Genomic DNA, 21,378 nt, shown 5'->3' with positions numbered 1-21,378 from the left:
GACACATAATCCTCAACATGTGTTCTTTATGTCCTTAACCCCAATCCTCAAGATATCAAATCTACTAGGAAATATAACAAGTTTACCAAAACTTGCATAACTTCTTCTAGACTTATCATTTATGCTTCTGATGTTAATTACATCTACTAGATACTTAGAATTATCTCTCGTAGCCTTAGGTGGTTATCATGCTCAACTAGTTGTCCATACCAAATTAATAGTTTTTCTATTCTTCTGTCAGATACCATAGAAGACATCAAACATGATTTGTTGACATCAATGACAAACTCAGTCATGAATGTAACATATCATCAAACCAATCTTCCAAAAATCTTGCCAATATTCCAACATACACTACCAAAACCAATGCATAGAATAGTTCAAGGATGACTGAATAACATCAAAACACCAACTGGACTAATACAAACACTTGCACAATGTTTAAAACCCAAGTTCACCTAGCAATTCCTAGTAGATCTCCTAGACTTGTTTTTATGGGTTAACTTCAAAAACTTCCAAAAAACTTGGAAAAATAATTAGGGATTAAAACACCCTTTTAGATGTTACATAATATTCCAAAACAATAGCTTCTAACTCCACTCTAGCACCCCCTTTCCTCGTAACACATCGCAAGGAATTAGGCTTGGATTACAAAGCAAGTATGTGGGAATGGGTTCATAGAATCAATTCAAGTTCTCAAGAAATTTTTTCACACCTAATTAAAAACAAATCTGAAATTTCAACTCTTCAACTAATTTATTTCTCCCTTAATCAATCCAATCTTCTTGCTCAGCATGTCAAATCCATTGAGGCACTTGACCTAGGGCTAGTTGGGAAAAATAACAAACCATCTCCTCTAGTTTTAAAACCTTGGAATATTTAAGAGGAACCATAAAAATTGCATTCACCAAGAGTCTGTTAACATCCATCCATGGGAAGGCCAATTAGAGGGCCATTTCTTCTTGCTCAAAATTGTTGTAATTTAGAACTATATGTACTAAAATAGTGATAACTTGCACAGAACAAACCTAAATTGAATTTATAAAAATGAAATATAAAGGTGAAAAAAATACCTACATCATCTAATCATTGGTTTATGTCAAAAAAATTGTACAATATGGAAGAATCACAAAAAATAGTTAATTTTGCTTTAAATCTACACAATCATTATTGTTTTTTCTCCCAATCCGTACAACAAGCCCATAATGAACTCGCCAATGAGTTTTCCCTTCTTATAACTCCATTTCCAATGTTTATAACCAATTTTCAAATGGTAACAACTACCACATAACTAAGTGCATTGTTTAGCAACTTTACAACTTTGCATTATTGCAACTTTAGCAATAAAAATGCAACATTTACATTTTTTGACAATTTTGAAATACCATGACCTTGGAAAGGTCCACAAATGTATAAAAAAATGAAAAATTGCATAATTTATACCTCCTATCCTATGCTAGAACATGAAAAAGATAAAACATGCCCTTATCTTGTTGTAATGTCAAATTTGGCTAATAATGCACCAATAGTGACTTAGGCCCACAAATTGGGTCATTTTAGTACAACCTTGGATGTTCATGAATAATCCATCCTTTTCTAGCATTACTAAATGTAAAAAAATCTTTAAAAATGTTATTTTTCTTTTTACTCTACACCAGTTGTGAATGAAATTCTCATTCTACTAGAAATTTGTCTTATGTTGTAATATCCCCAATTTTCAAGTAGTAATTGACTAAATTCATTTTTACTAAGTTGTCCATGAAAAGTATATCACGTTTGATTCTACCTACAACAAAAGATATAATCTTAAGTTCATAAACAAGTATTTTTGTTAAGGAAAATGGTAGTCCCAGATTGGGGATATTTCATATATGTGGGTCTTGTGATCCTTAAAGAACCCATTCTCTGTGTATCCCTCTACCATAACTATTTGGAAATGTTTTGTGTTTTTTTTATGCCAAATGGGTTAGGGCTCAATCCACATCTTAGTGGGATGTTTTGTTTGGTTTTTGTGAGAACTTTCATTAAGACAAGTAATTAGTTCAAGAATGATTAGTTCTCATCTACAAAAATATTATGGTTTTTATGGCCTGATAGGGAAATATTGATTTTTTAGGCAAAGGATTGGGTATTTGTTGATTACTATGGTGGATATAAATTGATAGGCATTGATGTCCCTAAAGATTGGGTAAAAATTATCCTAAAGGATAATATTAAAATCAAATTGTATATTCTTATTTCTTCAGAGCTTGGTTTGAATCTAAACCCCAATCTATAGGCATTTCATAAGCTACTTGTAGGTGGATTTGTTAGTGTGTGGCATCAAGTGTGCCATTATTTATCACTTGGTCCACAAAGATGAATTTAAAGGTATTGGTGCAGCTATGGTAGGTTCTGATGGTGTGATGGACATATACAATCTTGATAACTTGATAAGATCATTGTGTTCAATTCCAAAATGTTGGGTCAAGAAATGCCCTAGGTACACTATAGTCATCAGTTAGAAAATACATACAATAATTGAAGATGAGGAATTGGAAAAGAAACATAAGAAGCATATTTAGTTTTTTATATTGAATATGCTTTTGAAGACAATCTTATAGTTTATGAATATTTAACTATTTTGGATAGTTTTGATAGATTGGTAATATGAGGGCTTGGAAGCCTTCATATTGTAGTTATAACTTTCAACACATGATTTTGTATCCTTGGTATTAAAGATGCTTCTTGAGCCATCTTGTAAAATATTTTCCAAAATTAAAAGTTAAACATTCAAACAATATTATTGCTAGACCATTGAATATGGTAACTTAGTCAAAAAGCCTGAGATTATTGGCATTAGTTTACTTTTAACTTTTTAGTGTCTAGACTCCAACCCAATTAAAAATTTGGAAATTGGCTTTAGATAGTAAAGTGATAAATCAAAGTGATCATTGTTAAAATTGATATTAGAGTAATCATGATTATCCTAGTAGACATCTAAAAACATAATATTAAAAAACATACAGGATTCTCCTCAAATTTCTATTTTTATTAGGAAGTTCTCCCTCAGATTACTTAATCACTAGCTCGAGAGTCTACCACTTCTATCTTTGTGATCGACTAATTTAATATGTTTCTTCTATCATCAACTAATTTAACTCTAATCATTGCCATTGAGAACTAGATTAGTTACTTTTATCTTATGGGCTCCCATTTTTTATGTAGTTGGAGATAGTTATTATTGAGTTTCCACCAGCTTTCCTAATGTGGAGGAGGTAAAACATAAATCTTGGTTTCTTTAACTAACACATTGAGATTTTTTAATCATGGCTTACTATTGGTGTAAATATGTATTTAGTATTTACATTTTACTTAAGTTTACTTAGGTTAATGCATTATTTTATTATTTATTTATGTGATACATTTAGGATTTTGCGTACTCTCATGAGTTGTCATGTTGACAACACTAGACTAAGCAACTCTAATTCAAAAAATGGTGTCTACAGCATTATTTTTCATGCTACATCTTTTTAGGCTTATCCTCTCATCATCACACTTACTCTCGTGATTAATGGAAGATAACCCATATCTATTGGACATGTGCCTAGTTGTATGACTTATCATGTTGCTAACTTCTATGCATTCTAGAAGCTTTCTAGAGGCCTTTATATACAAGCACTCCTAGTGTACTTTTAATCTAATATTGAATGAATATATCATCATTCTGGTCATACTCACTTTGGTCTACTATTATTCTTGTGTTTGAGTTCCTTGGTCTTGGGTGAATTTTTCCCCAAGGAAAATTCTTTCATGGTGTCAGAGCTTAGGGAAATTCTCTTCACACAACCATTTGAGACCATTGTTGCTTCAACACCTCAAGCCGAATCTAGATAATCTACAAAAATTGGGAGCATCTAGAGAAAAATTAGACATCACCATTACATCCAGAATGTCAATTCAATGAAAATTGGCTATAAATTTTCCTATGCTAGGCTAAAGTCGATCGTGAGACAAATTCTTTTCGCAAACTGGGACCCAAAGGAACCAATTTGCAACCAAGGTATGGTCTTTTATTTGATCTATTAATTTATTTCCATATCTAAATTAATTTATTCTCTACATTAGTTTTTTGAATTAGGTATTTTTTGAATATTTTTCACCTAGTCAGGCTTGTAGAGAAAATTTTTGGGTATTTTTAGAATTGTTTTGCCCAGTCGAGCTTACAAAGATAGTTTTTTGAAGAATTAGGTAATCACACATCGGCCCTACAAGGAATATTCTAGTTTTATTTAGCAAGTACTCAATTAACACCAGCCGACAACCACATTCTTGGCAAAATAGACTGCACCTAGCATCTACCACAACTAGCTAAGCACAAGCCCAATGGCTTCATTGTTGACTAAACTAGTGGCATTCTTTTAAATGACTTTGGAGTCTACCCCCATCAATGTGGGATTTTAAATAAGTTTTTTGGCCTACAAAATATAATCTGGATTTTTTGAAGTTACCAGTGGCCACAGATTCAAATCAACGGTAAACATACTACTACAAATAGTAGTCTTAGGCACCCAATCATAATGCACCATGCGGCTTCCACAGACCTCACCTACTGCAGGACACATGGCCAAATTCTTTTTGTCCATGTTGTACCTCTCACATGGGTTGATAAGTCAATACCCTATGTCAAGCCACATCTTCCAACTATAATGTCAGCCATATCTAGTCAGTGTATGGTGACACAATCAACAATCCAATGTAACATAATTGTGTGTCAAGTCAGCCACCTATACTAGGACACAACTTTTTTTCCATACAAATCTATATAATGCTAACATCATCCTAACATCAAATTGAAATCATCATAGGGCTTGGGTATGTTGACATCATCAATTTACATGCCCAAATTTGATGGTTATCTAACCATCATTTAGTGGAAAAATAGAACTACTACAATGGTTATATGACCATCAAATTTAACCCCATCTTTTGCTAATGCAACCCCTCTCTAGATTGATTTTTATTTTTGCAATTTGACTTTGGGAGGCCATATCTTAGTCATTTGGACTCCAAATTAGGTGCAATTTTTATTGAAATTGTGTAGAATTTCCTAAACTTTTTAGTGGTGTAGCTCTTTTCTAGTTTTGGTGCATAGATTTGTTAGAAATTACATATTTTGGCAACTATACCTATCCAATCCTACATTTGGCAACTTAAAATGCTCTATATAGGCTCATCTGGACATGAAAATAGGTTCCATGTTTTTGAAAGTGCATTATTTTTTGTCGACATTCCAAATTTGCAATAAAATTATAGGGTTGTGTGGATGAAATTGTCACTTTCAGAATTAGGTCCTTTTCTGCATTGTAAGACTTTAATATATCTTTAGAATTGTTGTATATCTAAGATACATTGTAATGTTCTAATTTTGAACTCCATAAGGAGGTTGTAAAAGGAAAAATCAAAAGTTCACTAAAACCAAAATTGGCAAGTGGCTATTGTAATCACACTACATCTAAGGCCATTGTAATTGCACTATATATAAAGTACCAAAAAGAATCTTTTTTTTTTTGTTGGGGGGGGGGGGGGGGTGTGTGGGGGGGGGGCTTTCTTGATTTAGTGAATAGGCCAGGGGTGTTCTTGGTGTTGTGTTCCTCTTTTTTCTATAGTTTTCTTTCATTTTTTGCATCATGGGAAATTTTAAGTTTCCAAAATTAACTCCACATAACTATGGTACATAGTCCATTAAAATGTGGTGTCATTTAATGCATAAACTAGTTTCTCAATATGTAGATGGTACCCTTCCTACACCAACAAGTGAGCAAGTATCTGCCAGTGAAATTACTGATTGGAAAATCATGGATAGGAAAGCCCTAGGTGATATTTGTTTGGGGGTTGATGACAAGATCATGTATCAGATTCAAAAGTCTTGTATATCCAAGGTAGCTTGGGATAACCTCCAAAACCTATATGGTAAAGTGTTAGAGGCAGATGTTTTCAAAATTGAAGATGAGATTGTCTCCTTAGATCCTAAGGTATTTGATTCCATACAATATTTTATCATAAAGGTGAATGAATTAAGAATGAAACTAGATGATTATGGGAACCCTATTAAAGATGACCAATTAATCTATCTCATTCATAATAAGCTTCCATCTAAGTACTCCACATTTATTTCTACTTATAACACCTCAAAGATTACATTAGGGTTTGCCTATCAGAAAGTCTCTTTTGATCATTATGCTCAACTATTTGATAAAGAAGAAAAGAAGTTTAAATCAATGGGGATTCTAAATTCACATAAGTCTAAGTCATTGGTGGCCAATAATAAGGGTTCTCAAAATTTAGTTTGTTAATCTTCAAATAAAGGAAAGGGCAAGAATAAGAAATGGAAGAATAAAAAATTAGAGGATGTAGAAAAGACAACACCATCATCAAATCAACAAGTTAAGTCTTCCTTGAATTCAAATAAGAAGGGGGACAGTAATAAGGACAAGAAAAAGTGTGCCTATTGCAAGAAATTGGGTCATGAAGAACATGATTATTACCATAAAAAGATTGATGAGTTGATGAACATCATAAAGAAACATAATGTTCCACTACCTAATACTTACAAGGAGAAAGGATCTTCTTTAGATTCAAAGAGAAAAGGGCAAGCCCTCATGGAAAATTCAAGTACTTCAAAGGAATGGATTCTTGACTTAGGTGCCTCATACCATATGGGTTATTCAAAATGATATTTTTATTCATTTACATATTCTAAGGTACCACATGTCTTTGTGGGGATTATACAAAAATGGAAGTTGATGGGAAAGGAAATGTGGAGATGGAAAATGGAGAGTTCAAATATGTTCTCTATGTTCCAAACCTATGTTCTAATCTCCTTTCAATTTGCCAAATCACTCACCTTGAAAATAGTCATAAAGTTGAGTTCCTTCTTCACTTAGTAAAGGTGAATAGTCTAAAAGATGATTTAGTGGTTGTAGTGGAGAAGGTTAATCATGAAAAAAGGTTGTATTCTTTCTCCCACTTTGTGTCCAAGTCTCCTTCATAAACCTTGTTGACTCAATCCAATTCACACATCCAATTATGTCATGAGTAGTTTGGTCATCTTTCCTTCGGCTATCTTTAGCAAATTTTACCACAAAAAATGGTCAAAGGTCTAGCTACAATCAACTTTTCCATAAGTTAATGTTCAATAGGTTCAGTGGATATGCATCTAGAGAAGAAGTTAACTAAAGGGAAGTCTTCAACAACAAACGATTGTTTCTTAGTTGGTTCACATGGTACTAGTATGTTCTTTTGTAGTGACATCAGTTAGCCATGGTCACTACATACTTACTTTCATTGATGAATTTTCAAAGTACACTTGGGTCTACTTTCTTCATCACAAGAATTAAGTGTTGGAAAAATTTCTACCCTTCAAGACTCATGTCAAATAGAAATCTAGGAAATCCATCAATGTTCTTAGGATCGATAATGAAAGTAGATATGTGAACAAAATACTTAAAGACTTTTGAAAACTTGAGGGTATTGATCTTTAGAATCCACTAGAATTCAGTCCACATAAGACAGAGGTTGCATCATTGAGAATACAAACTGTTAAGTCCATGGGAAGTTGCATGATACAAGCCAAGTCTCTAGATCCATCACTTGAAGTTGAAGTAATCAATAGTGTCAATCACATACTTAATAGGTCTCCTCATCCTACCTTAGATGAAAAGACTCCTTTTGAGGGATGTTGTGGTAGAAAACTAGTTATGACACACTTTAGAGTCTTTAGTTGTCCAACATAGGCAAACATATCTTCCAAGAGATGCAAGGCAGAACCACAAAGACCTTATACCCTCATCGGATAGGAAGATGATGTTAAGTCATATAGACTTATGGATCCCAAGAAAAATGAGATCTTTGAGGAGAAGGATGTTCTCTTTGAGGAAATTTCACCCAACATATCCTCTAATCCTCTCTACACATCATACATTGTGGAAACTGATAGTGACACCAGTGATAGTGCTTCAATAGATTCAGATACATGGGGTTCTATCAACAGTTGTAGCAAAATGTCATGGCATAAATATAGTCCACATGCATAGATTGCCATAGTGATAGGTCTATCACAGTAGGGTACACTTAGTCTTCTAGATTCAGTATCAAAGGATGACTACATAATAGTTATTTCAAGTTTGTTTTTGGAGTCATACATAGTCGATTTGGGGAACATCATTGATGATATACATCTTCTCTTTGATGGAGAAGATCCTTCTTTAGTTGTTGTAAGGGCTCACTCTGACCCTCATGTCCATTCTCTATATGATCAATCTTTACAAGTTGATATGTTTGTGGATAATTATGTACAATAGTTGTAGGAGATCTCTTTATTATTCGAGACAATATGTTCTTTAGCATAGGTTCTACATTCATCCTTGATAGGGATAGTTAAGAAATTTTTTGAGACATCAATGATCATCAAGATTCTTTCCACATATAGTGAAATCATCTCACTTGTACCAATGGTATTGTTTCTTCCAAAGGGGAGGAAGACTATTTAGCATTCTTGGATCAACTTCTACATCAGATCAGCTATCACAGGTTGGCACTCTTCATTTGGGGGAAGATTACCTTGTCCCTCTTCTTCTTCTCTCTTGTAGGGGGGACCTTGTCCTCTTTTGGGATAGTGTTCTTCTCACATTTCTCTATTATATATACTTGATGTATTTTGTAATGGGGGGGTCTTGATTACTCCATCCATCCATGCATCTAGTTTTTTCATCTCTCTTTTTTGGGGAGGGTTTTTCCCATGAGGTTTTCCCTCTTTCTCCACTTTATGAGAGATTGCATTTCATTATGTACATGGGTACCTAACATGGTCTAGTAGCCAAGACCCATCATGCATTTCATTCTAGCTTTCATAAGCTTAAGTGAATTCCGCTAAGTTGCACTTAAGGGGGGGTGTTGCTATAAATACATATTTACTATTTACACTTTACTTAAGTTTACTTAGGTTAATGCATTATTTTATTATTTATTTAGGTGAGACACTTATAATTTTGTGTACGCTCATGATTTTTCATGTTGATAACACTAGAGTAAGAAACTCTAATTTAGCACATGGTGTCTAAAACATTATTTAACATGCTACACCTTTGTAGGCTTATCCTCTCATCATTGCACTTACTACTATTCTTAATGGATGATAACCCATATCTACTGGACATGTGCTTGGTTGTATGACTTATCATGTTTCTAACTTCTATGCATTCTAAAAGATTTCTAGAAGCCTTTATATATAGGTACTCCTAGTGTACTTTTAATCTAATATTGAATGAATATATTGTCATTATAATCATACTCTCTTTGGTCTACAATTTTGCTTGTGTTTGAGTTCCTTGGTCTTGGGTTAATTTTTCCCTAAGAAAAATTCTTACACTTACTTTTGGTTAAAGTATGTTAAAATTATGTGGCTATCCACCAAACTAGTCATTGGAATTACCATAGAATCTCAATATATTGAAGTGAATGCAACAAAGAGAAACTATGGAGCCATGGGCTTCGATGAGTAGAAAACAAATAAGGCATGTATTATTTAGTTTTATTGAGGATTCTTTGGCACATGTTGAGAGATAGCTTTTTTCTTCATAGACATTTGTACAATAGGTAGGATAGGTTGCTACACAAGAGGAGATTTGATCATATATAAAGAAGAAGAGAGTAATGGACGATGAAAAGGGAAGAGAATTTAGCATCCAAGAGTAATTTGGAAGAAATATTTCTAGAATGAGATTTATGGATGGGGGATTTGAAGAAATGTGTTAACTATGAGATCTTGCATCCTAGGGCACTCAAAAGCACAGAGATTATGAGGGACTATGAAGGAAAAAAAGTGTCAATTGATATAGAAGGGGTCTCATTGTTTTGTTCCTTCATTATTCTTGTTTAACTATGTTATGGTTGCCTTATTTAGATAATATCATGTTGAAAAAATATGAAGATTGTAGTTTTTTTTATATTCAAAAGGGTTATAAGTTCAAAGGGAAGTCTTATATTGCATGTTTATTGAAAATTGTGGAAGATTGGATTGAAAAAATTATGAGCTTTGAAGTTGAATGAGGCTGTGGTGTATGGGGATGGCCTTGTGGGCACTTGGGAAAAGCTCCTTTAAGAAACCAATTTGGATACCAATTTAATTGTTGATTTATAGCAGATGGAAGGCCATACAGAATGTTAGGTATGGAAAAAAAATACTCAAGGCTTTCTATGATTACTTAAAGTCTATTATGTAATGGATTCCTCCCTTATAAGCATTGAGAAATCAAGGTGTCATTTTTATTAGACAATAATTTAGATTATTGATAAAGAAAGCCTCACCAAAGTATTAACCCTATTTTTTATGGTTGTGTAGATCTTTAGCTTGGGACCACCAAAAATCTCTACAATGATATATTCTTGTACTGAATATACTTTGTCAATAGTGGTGTAAAGGAAAACTCAAAACTCAAAAATAGGTGCATGTTCCCATTATAACATTTTTGAGATGAACTAGCTTTGTATCAATTCAGCACAAATACCACATAATGGTCTATGCATACTACATATATTTGCTTATATATACCACTTTATCCATAAATTTTTGGATTTTAACACTCTATCAAAAGTGTACCTGGCTAAAGGATTTACAAAACATTCACTTGGAATGTCACCCTGTTAAAGGCTTTGTACAATGGTTGTTAAACCAATCTATCTCCACAGGATTTCATTCTACTAATACAATTGTTAGAAAGTATAGTAGAATGTATGACCTGATTACTTGCAATCTACTATTGCTAATTTTAGATCCTTGTTCTGACCAATCGGATCCTCACTGACCTAGTATGAAACTATTTGTAGTACTGTTATTCTATTCTTCTAAGTCACCTTTAACTTGATCAATTCACCCCTTTCACTTCCTTCAAACTTTACTATCACTATCTCCTCACATGCATTCCTTTTTCTCACTTTATAAAGTATGAGGCTTCAACCTCCTTAAAAGGATTTCATGACTTAGGGTTAGGTATGAATATACAATTGAGAGTCATCCAACTTTCCTGCTGAAATCTCTCTATTTTTTTGATTGGTTGCATGTTGATTTCATAGGAAATCCAAATAGATTCATTCTTATCTTTAATCCTTCAAGATTTATTCATATGTCAGCTCAAAAATGGTTTGCATCTTAGGTTTTGAAGGCACAAACTCTTATGTTGATTTTGTGTTACTTGACACTTGCTGATTACTGATGCTCGACACATACTAAGTTTTGTTTGGCTCAACACTTGAACTTGTTTAGCATCTATTAGTCACTCAGCACTTGAAACTTGCTTGGCATTTTCTATTTGCTCATCATCTTAATGACTCAACACTTGTTGAATTTTTGACTTGGCACATTTTGCAACTCAACATCCATATTATACTTGACACTCAATTGTTGATCCTTTACTAGTTCCTCATTAGTTATAGTGACTTTAATTGTGGAGTCAACCTTAGCTGATGTATCTTGTGTAGCTTTCTCTTTAGGTTGTCAATCTATAGCTATAGGGATGATAGAAGATATTTCTTGTGTTTCCATCTTATCCCTAGTCAAGTCATCTACTACTTTTTGCAAATCATCTACATTGACCAACACTAGATTACTACATAATTGTGCTTGTAGAGTTGTTTGGTCAAGGAACTTCTTGAGATCCTTTGCAATCAACAGGTTTATGTTCTAACCAAAATTTTTAGGAACATTCTTTACTTTTATTGTTTCTGTAGGTGTAGAATTTTCATGTGGAGGACTTTGAGGTAGCAATTGTGTGTCTTGCACACTCTATTTTGTTTGGTGCTCTTCAGTAGTTTCCATATCATTTCTCTTTTGCGTTTCTTCCTCCATAGTTTCATCTACCTTTTCTTTTTCACTTCACCTTCATTTTCATTACCTTCTTCTCCATTGTTTCTCCACTCAAAGGGATCTTCTTCTCCTTCTTTTATAGTTGTGAGGCCATAGATTAATTTCCACATTTGAGTGGACTTTTTCACAACATCTTCAACCTTATGTTGGAGAATACTGAATGCTCTATACTTGGGTGGAAATTTTCTCCTGTGACTCTTATTTGCCTTGGTTATTTTCCCTTTTGTGAGCTTAGGCATTACTCAAGCCAATGTTGACTCTCTTTTTTTTTCTCTATATTAAGGCAATAATGCCATTTATTTTCAACAATAGAATATAACTCTTTGGCCATTGAATTGTCAAGTTCAAGTGGAGTATTCTTGAACTTGATCATCATGGTGTAGATTGATTATTCATCCATGTTTTTTTATCCTCTACTTAATTTATTAAAATCAATGTTTTTCAAGCTCGATAAGTTTGCATTATCTCTAATATTATCACATATATTTTCTAAATCGGACTTGGTGGTGTGACTTACCACTTTAAATTGGCTTGTGTCTTTTGACTCTATTTTCTCTACATCTGAGTCAGGTTGAGCAATATATTTTCTTCTTAGCTTCTTATTTTCTAGTCCTTCCTACTCAATAGCCTTCTTCTTCTCTTGCTCCTTAGCCTCCTTTTTTGTATCTCTTGTACTTGTCCTTGTAGTAGGCTTAGGTAGACTTGGCTTGGCAGTTTTCTAACCCTTAAGTTGAGCTACAAGCTATTTTTGAGCTTTTCTCTTCTTTGGCTCTAGCTTGGTGGGTGCTTCCTTAGCTTCCTCTTCCTCCTTAGCAACATCTTCCTCTTTAGCATCTTCACCCATGCTTTGTGTCAAGGCTAGTGGCCCTTGGTCCTGTTCTTCTTCTTCTTCTTCTTCTTCATCTTCTCCTTCTGCTTCTGCTATCCCTTCACCAAATTTGGCCTTAATCTTTTGGACCATTTTTTCCTTTTTCTTTAGGGTTGAATAAATTTTCAACTTCATCTCTACTTTGGATTTCACAATATCAAAAGTGCCAAAGGGTTTTTCACTTTTATCAATGTCTTTTGTAAGCAATAATGTGATTGCTACCGATGCCTCATCAATGTTAATTTCATATCCAAGTGGCCTCAGCCATCTCACCCTTGGTATTTTTTCTTGAATATAAGTGTAGTCAATGTCAACTAAGAAAAAAATTTCATTGATGTACTAATCTACTAAAGAAACTAGTATTTTGAGCCTTTGCTTCATAGACTTTTTCAAGTCTTCAAAATATCTTGTCATTAAGGTTTCAAAGTTGGCTCCCATTTTCTCTATGTACTCATTTACTTGTACTGATATAAATCTATTTGTTTTCAAACTTATTTTACCAAAAGATGGGAATTCATTCTGAACATAGAAAAATATACATATCAACTGCAATGCATGATACACTATTTAGTTGGCTTGACTAGTAGAATTTATGGGATATACCCGTAACAAAAAATTCTACAAGTGGGTCTTTGATTGTGTCAATTGTCATGCACCTTTTGTTCCACTTTTCCCCAGTGTTTTCTCTATGGCTTCTTTTGAATCACTCCTCAGGGTCTTTGGCCATTCTAGGGTTGGGTACCCTATTACCCTATGTATGATTATTATTGACAACTTAACATTACTATTATTTTTTCTTTTGATCCACTTTCGACATCCTTAAAACACTAATCATTTGCATCATCGAACACTATCTAGGTGCATTCTACCTATGATTCTAGAAGGGCTACCACTTAGAATGCCTTGCATTGCAAAGATGTCCTTCAGAACTTGGGTTTTGATTTTGTGAACCAAACAGCTCAAATATTATCACATGCCTTGCTAGATAATGCACATCAATGTTGAGTCAAGAAGATGATCTTGTTTGTAGCAAGATGTCTTTTCTCAATAAATAACTAAGTTGTTAGTTTAAATTTCAATATAGATGCAGGATCAAAATTCATCTAAATTTTCTTGGGGTTGGGTTTAGATTTTTTTTGGGTTCATCTATACAAAAACATGGGTAAATACACAAACTCATGTCACCCTTTTGTAAAGGAAAAGGCTAACAAAAGTATAATTTTTCACATTCAATGACATAAAATTGGTATTATTATTTGGAATTTGAAAATGAAGTAAACTAATGAAATTTCTAGAAATTAATGAAGTTTAGGATTATATTTTATAATAATTATTTGGAATAAGAATTGATATATTTTCCTAATTTTTATAGATAATTCTTTAGCTACTGAAAAATGCTAAAAATTAGGGGTCTAGTTCCCACCGCAAAACCGAATGAAAATAAACTTATTTCCCTTTGATCTTAGACTATGTTATAGATAACATATATAGCTAGAACAATCAAAAATAAAAAAATTCTTTAGACCTATATTTTCTCTTTTATAATGATTGAAATTTCAACTCACTTGACACCCAAAAATTATCACTATAGCAATATGTAACTCTTTAAGGTTACAAAGTTTGATCAGTTCCAATGGTCTACCCTATGAAATGCCTACCCTATTAAAGGCTTTTCACTCTATTAAAAGAAACCTAGTTAAAGGATTTACAAACACTCACTTGGAATGTTACCCTATTAAAGGATTTAGCACCTTTTTGAAAGGCTTACAAAATGGTTGTTAGACTAACCTATCATCATAGGATTTTCATTCCTAATACAATGGCTAGAAAGTATTAGAATGTGTTGACCTAATGACTTACAATCTTCAACTATTGATTCTAGATCCTTGTATTGCTTAGTTTGATTTGATCCTTTCTTGATTTGATATGTCTCTACTCAATGTGTTGATGCTCTAATCTAACCAACTAAATTTTGTAATGCTACTCTTCCTTCTCTAAGTCCTTACAGCCTTCTAAATTTTTCTAGCATCCTCCCATATAACTCTCACATAGATGAATTATGGGGTTTCCTCCTCTTTTTAAAGAGTTCAAAGACTTAGGGTTAGGTATGAATCTACAATCAATATTCATCCTTCTTTTCCTGCTCAATTCTTTCACTTTTCCTATTAGTTGCATTATTTCTCCATTTTTCTTATTGGTTGCATGTTGATTACATAGGGAATGTAAAAGATTCAATCTTATCCTTAAGATCCTTCGAGATTCAATCTAAGTTTCTTAAAGCACAAACTCATATGTTGATTTTGTGTTACTCGACACTTACTTTTTGTTGATGCTTGACACATATAGGAATTTTGTCTCACTCAGCATCTATAGTAACTCTATCTCACTTGACATTAATACTCTGCTTGGCACCTATACTAACTTGGCATCAATTATCACTTGGCACCTAAAGTTCACTTAGCAACTATTGAATTTCTAACATGGCATATACTATAGCTCAGCATCTATATTATACTCAGCATCATCTTGGAAATTGGTTAAGTGTGTTGACACTCAATTGTCAAAACCAATATTAGACCAACAATCTCCCCCTTTGACATGAGTGGCAAAAACACTTAACTAAGCATTATGAATCTGGGCTTTATGAGTATAACAAATATCCTATTTGGCATATGTACAAACCTTTAAACACTTTGTTCAAAATTTTGCAGAAGACTATATATACCTTAAAAATTTGTAACTTCCCCTAAGCTGATGTGCCATTTCTATATCCAAAATTCCTTAATTTGGATTTGTCTCATCTTGTTTCCATTATTTTACTTATGATTCCTTTGCCTCTATTTCGGTCTATTGTGTTTCTAGTCTATATTGTTCTCTGTGTACTCCCTCCTTTGGTTCTATTCCCCCTTTCACACGCCTCCTTGCAATTCTTGTTATCCTTTTGACTTTATTTCCTCATCTCTCCTCAAGGCTCAAAATTTTATTATCTCCCCCTTTGGGTATATCTCCTCCTTTATCTCCTCCTTTGGGTTTCATTATTATTTCCATCTCTAATTATTTTATCTCCCCCTTTATCTACATAATGTATTATCTCCCACTTTTTGACACTTATGTCAAAGGGTCCTAAGAATGAATGGAATATTTAGCCAAAAATGTTTTGTTTACCTCCATTATTATTTTCAAAGAAGCATGCTAGTTGTCTAATATTCTTTCTAGTGGTTTGAGTTGGATCATTGTCTCTGTTGCAAGATGTACTAGGCCTTCTAATGTAGAAAGATTAGGATCTTTCTTTAAAACATTTTCTACATAGGCCACTTCTTTATGTAATACTTCTAGGTGTGGGGTGATTGTAGACTAAATCTGTATTAATTTGGCCTTAATACTAGCCTCATCTACTATTAGTATAGCTAACTCCTTCTGAGTGTGAAGCATTGTGAAAAAATGCTTCTCACTTTGAACTAGATCCTTAGGTAGTTTTGTTCTTGATATTTTAAAGTTCCTCTCCAAGCTCAATATTCCTTGACTAGTCTCTTGTGTGAAATATGAAGAGTCACATAGTTTAGAATGCAATGAGAATATGTTGTCAAGTACTATTTTTACTTTCTCTACTTTCTTAGCTAGTTCCACTTGTGATAATTCTAGCTCACTAGATATTTTCTCATTAACTTTCATTTGAAATTTCTTCTCACACCATTCCAATAATTTAACATTGGTATTAAGGTCTTCATTTTGTACTTATTCCATTATGTTGGATAGTTGCTCCATGAAGGGCTTTGTTTCATCAGGTAGTAGTAGGCTAAATGCATCGAGAAAGATGTCTTTGATTTCTATTAGTGCTTGCCTCTGCCTATACTCATTCATGAGTATCTCCTACTTCTTCTTCCTCTCTAGTGCCTCTTACACTTCATTGATTTGTGTTCAGTTCATTATTTTGTAGTCATAACTTGGTATGACTATTTCTTCATCAAACGTAGGGTCTCCATAGTGAAGTACCCTTACTACCTTAGTGGAGCTCGAGCCTAGTGTTGAAATTTGTAGTGGTACTACATTAGTGCTCGACTGCTTGGTAGGAGTACCTATAGTAGGAAAATCAACCAAAGCTTGTATTGCCTCCTTTCTTTCCTTGGGGGTTTTCTCCTCTTCTTTTCCTTCTTCATTCTACCTTGATCAATTATGGTGATCAGTGGAGGTGCACCTTGGCTTTGTGTTGTAGGATCTTTTTTACCTATCTGCTTCTTTGCTAACTCCTCGGTAGTTGAAGTTATTATCACTATGGAATCAACCTTGGTAGTCGTGTCTTGTGTTTCTTTCTCTTTTGGTTGATCACTTATAGCTATAGGAGGTTGTGAAGGTGGTTCTTGTGTGTTCACCTTCTCCTTTGTAATTTCAGCTATAGCCTTTTGAAGTTCCTCTACACTCACTAGAACTAGATTAGTACACAACTATGCTTGTAGTGAGGTCTAGTGAAGGATCTTTCTGAGATCCTCTATAGTCAATGGATTGATGTTCTAACTTGAGGTGTCAAGAACATCCTTCACAATTACTTTATCTACAGATGTAGGTGGTGCATGTGGAGGACTTGGTGGTGGAAATTGTGTGTCTTGGACACTCTATTCTTGTTGTTGCTCCTCAGCTATTGCCTTATCACCTTTCTGTGTGTTCTCCTCCAATGTAACCTCTTCTTTTTCTTTCTTTCCTTCTTCCTCCTTTTCATTTTCCTTTTCCTCTTCCTCTTCACCATTACTTCTTCCCTAAAAGGGATCTTCTTGACCATCCTTGACTGTTGTTAACCCATAAATAAATTTCCACATGTGTGTGGATTTCTTTATGACATCCTTAATTTTATTCTCTAAAATGCTGAAGGCTTTATATTTGGGTGCAAATTTTCTCCCATGTCATGCCTGATCACTACTTCAAGTTTTTTCTGAAAATTAGGACCTTGTGTTATAAGTTTCTTTCTGATGTTATGTTTGTAATTCTAAAGAACTTGGTTATATTACTGTCTTGGAATCATGATTCTGATGCTAAACGTATTTTTTGTTTTGAACTATGTTATTAGCAGTGAATAAGATTTTGGATTTTATGATTTGGAACTAGCATATTAATGATTTCATGTCAATTAGGTATCAATTATGTTTATTATGTTTCAAACTCATTGTAAACTACATTCTGTTTTATATTGTATGTTAACTTGACATTGCAATGGTAATATGTTGTATGCGTTCAGAACTCATCCTTGTACTTTCATATATGTGACTGTAAAGGGATTCAATAATTATATTTCATATAACCTTGAGATGGTTTTAATTACAAAACTTATATTCATTTTGTTTTAAAAAAGTTTAATAAACCACAGTTGCATTTCATATATATATATATATATATATGGATTTTTTTAGAAAGGGTCTAAACACCCTAAGTTGAGGTTGGCATTAATATTTTCTATTATGTTTTTAAAAAGGGGGTTTTATATTTCTTAAATGGCATAGAACCCTAAAAGGGTATCAAATGCCATGAATGAGGAAAATATGCTCATTGTATTAAAAGCCAAATTCATGGCGGTGGATTTGGTACTGTCAAATACACGGTACTATGATTCATGTGGTGTATTGAATGCTTTTTATGGGGATTTATGGAACCAAAGGTTTAGTTGGCCATTTCATGTTGTGAGTTGGGTTTTTTGTAGATTATGGGCTGGATACTGGGCCGCATTGCTCTGTTTGGTTTACATCAATGCTCTTGTTGCTGAGGTATCGGCATTATTAAGGGTGTTGGTTGGAAGGGAAACTTTCTTATGTGGTTAAGCTCACTGGAGATTCTCATCAGAGGTTTTCTGTTGTTTTGTTGGGTTCTTCATCTTCACCCCATTGTGAAGTCATTTGCAAGTTATGTGTGTTGGCATTGTAGAGATTTCTTACCAATTTTGACTTGGCTTTTGGGGCTTTGGCATTGAGTTGGATTGCAGAGCACTTTACATCTTCAATTTTCATGTAGGGGAAATTTCTTACCATTCTCTCTCTCTCTCTTTGAAATTGCAATGTTATTTCATTTACCATAATGTAAATGGTTATCTATTTTACATATTATGAATGTACATTCAAGGATGGGTATATACAAAGCATGGCACTATGTGTGATGCTTAGCTTTGTATATATCCACCTTTGAATGTGGATTTAAGGAGAAATTAAATCGGGTGTTGCCATATGTATATAATTGTTTGGGCTTTTCCCTAACCATACGTTCTATCACCAAGTTGAACCCAGTTGGGGTTTCATGTATGTGACAATATATGTATCCAAGTGTTTAAGTTATGTTTATGGGTATTCGGCATTGATAGGGCCGAGCTTTGTGGAACCCATATTTTAGAATACTTGGATGTAAGTGGTTCGACCTCACTCACAAGCTTACATTAGGTTGTTATCTAATGATTGAATAATGGAATAGTCACTCTATTTTATGATATAAATGATAAAATGAGGGTTATGTCATTGTTTTAAAAGAAAATAGTATGTTTGAATCCTATAGCTCAGTTATTTTATATATATATTAAAAAAAATAGTAATGTAGCAAATAGTATGTGACATTTATTGGTAATTGACATTTTTTCAAATAGTTAAAAGGAAGCTCGATTCAAACTGGAAATTCTTTATGACAACATAAAATAACCCATAAATTATAATGGAAATTGAGTTATAAATAACTGTTGGTTGTGGAATTGTTCGCAAATGAACAAGGCATTATTTTCATAAGCATAGATATAGATAGATGATGATATATCGACAAGATCATTATGTGAACAGTTTGTGTGCTTCTTATAGCTTAGGGATTTACATTCTTATTACTTCTAGTCATTGGCATGATGTAGGTTACTTTGCATATTTGTGAACTGTATTTTTCTTTAATCTTAGATATTATATTTTTATATGCTGATTGTAGTTAAAACTTGGTGGTATCTTTTGTTGAACAGTGGTTAAACTTCAATAGACACTTGGATATTCAGTAACATTGTAGATAATATTTTGTTAAGCATTGGTTACACTTGGATTCAGTAATGTTTGATTTTACTATGAAGTGTCTTAATAAGCATTTACAGATTGTTTTGAAATAAGATGTTTGAAATAGAATCTTGTTTTACAAAGATGTATTTCTGTTCATAAATGAAATAGAAAGTCATTTTAAGTTATGAGATAGATTATGATATATGTTGGTGATATGTCATTTACAAACAAGAATATCATATGTACATTGTATTATTATCTTGGCCAATTCGAAGGATAAGCTTAGTTTGTTATAATAGTAGAGATAAGTAGTACAGTACTATGACTGGTAATTATCATTAAACTAATGTAACAGTTTAGTTATATTTACGAGATCGTAATATTGTAGTATTTATTTTCGTTGTCAAAATAACCTAAGTTTACTTTCAAGATTGGTAGTAGAAGATGGGATTTTAAAAGATGAAGAATGTAATGTCATTTGAAATCTGACTGTTATTCGTTGCATGTGCATTCTTAGAATATCTGATTGATGTGTATTTTAAGGATAGCTATAATGAACATATATCGAGGTGGCTGAATATCAATTTATCCTATTTAGTTAATTTAATTTAGTGACAATTTTAAGATGATTTGGGAGGGTTAATTATAAATAAAAGATAATTGGCCTTACCTATGACTTAAACTAATAAGGTTTAGTACGAAAAATAAGGCAAGTCTCTATTACATCTTTTCATGAGTGCCATAGAGAATTCCACTATGTGTTGTCTATGAGCTTACCATATACGGATGTAGTATCTTAGCACCATAGTGATGACACCTCAGTATATATATGATTCATTTATTAGCTATTCTTAGTGCAAGTTTAATTTTGCATTGTTAAGAAGATGGTTACTTCTTGCATATTAATTTTAAAATTGCACTATGTTATGAGGTTTAGATATCTGCTTTATGTTTATATATATATATATTCTAACATGCATGCAGGTGGACTAGGCTTTTCAATTCAGTTTGTACATACTGAGCCCTCTTTGTGTTGTGTTACATTTTTGTGTATGTTTCAGGTGTTCAAGTTGAATAACTAGTGATAAGGAAGACTATTGAAGTTATTTCTTGAAACTAAATTTGTTACTTGCAGAGTCCATATGTTGGGACCTAGGCATCTAAGAATGACATTGTACTTCATTATTTTACTAAACTCTTTATGTATTAATATCATTATGGAAATTTATTTTGACGATGTCTTCTTGTATTGTGAGGTTTATGAATTAAGAATGACTCAATCATTGTTCATATTCTTGTAAAAGATGATTTTTTTTTTTTTTAAAGTATTTATGGTTCTTTATGTTTGTTCATGGTTTTATATTTATTTATTTTTGTTTTAGTTATAAAGCGTTACATCCCATGTTTCTTACTAGCCTTGCTTATTTGACCTTTTGTAAAGTCTAGTATTTCATGAGCCAATGTTGACTCCCTTATTTCCTTTTCCATGTTTAGGAAATAATGTTTCAACAATGGAGCTTAGCTCTTTAGGAATAGAATTGTCAAGTTCAAGTGGAGAAGTCTTGAACTTGGCCATCATAGTGTAGATAGATTCTTCCACTATGTTCTAC

The sequence above is a fragment of the Cupressus sempervirens genome, chromosome 7 (genome assembly GCF_028749045.1).
Source record: "Cupressus sempervirens isolate cs-2001-9-10 chromosome 7, ASM2874904v1, whole genome shotgun sequence".
NCBI classification, from domain to species: domain Eukaryota; kingdom Viridiplantae; phylum Streptophyta; class Pinopsida; order Cupressales; family Cupressaceae; genus Cupressus; species Cupressus sempervirens.
Note: the sequence above shows the minus strand (reverse complement) of the source record.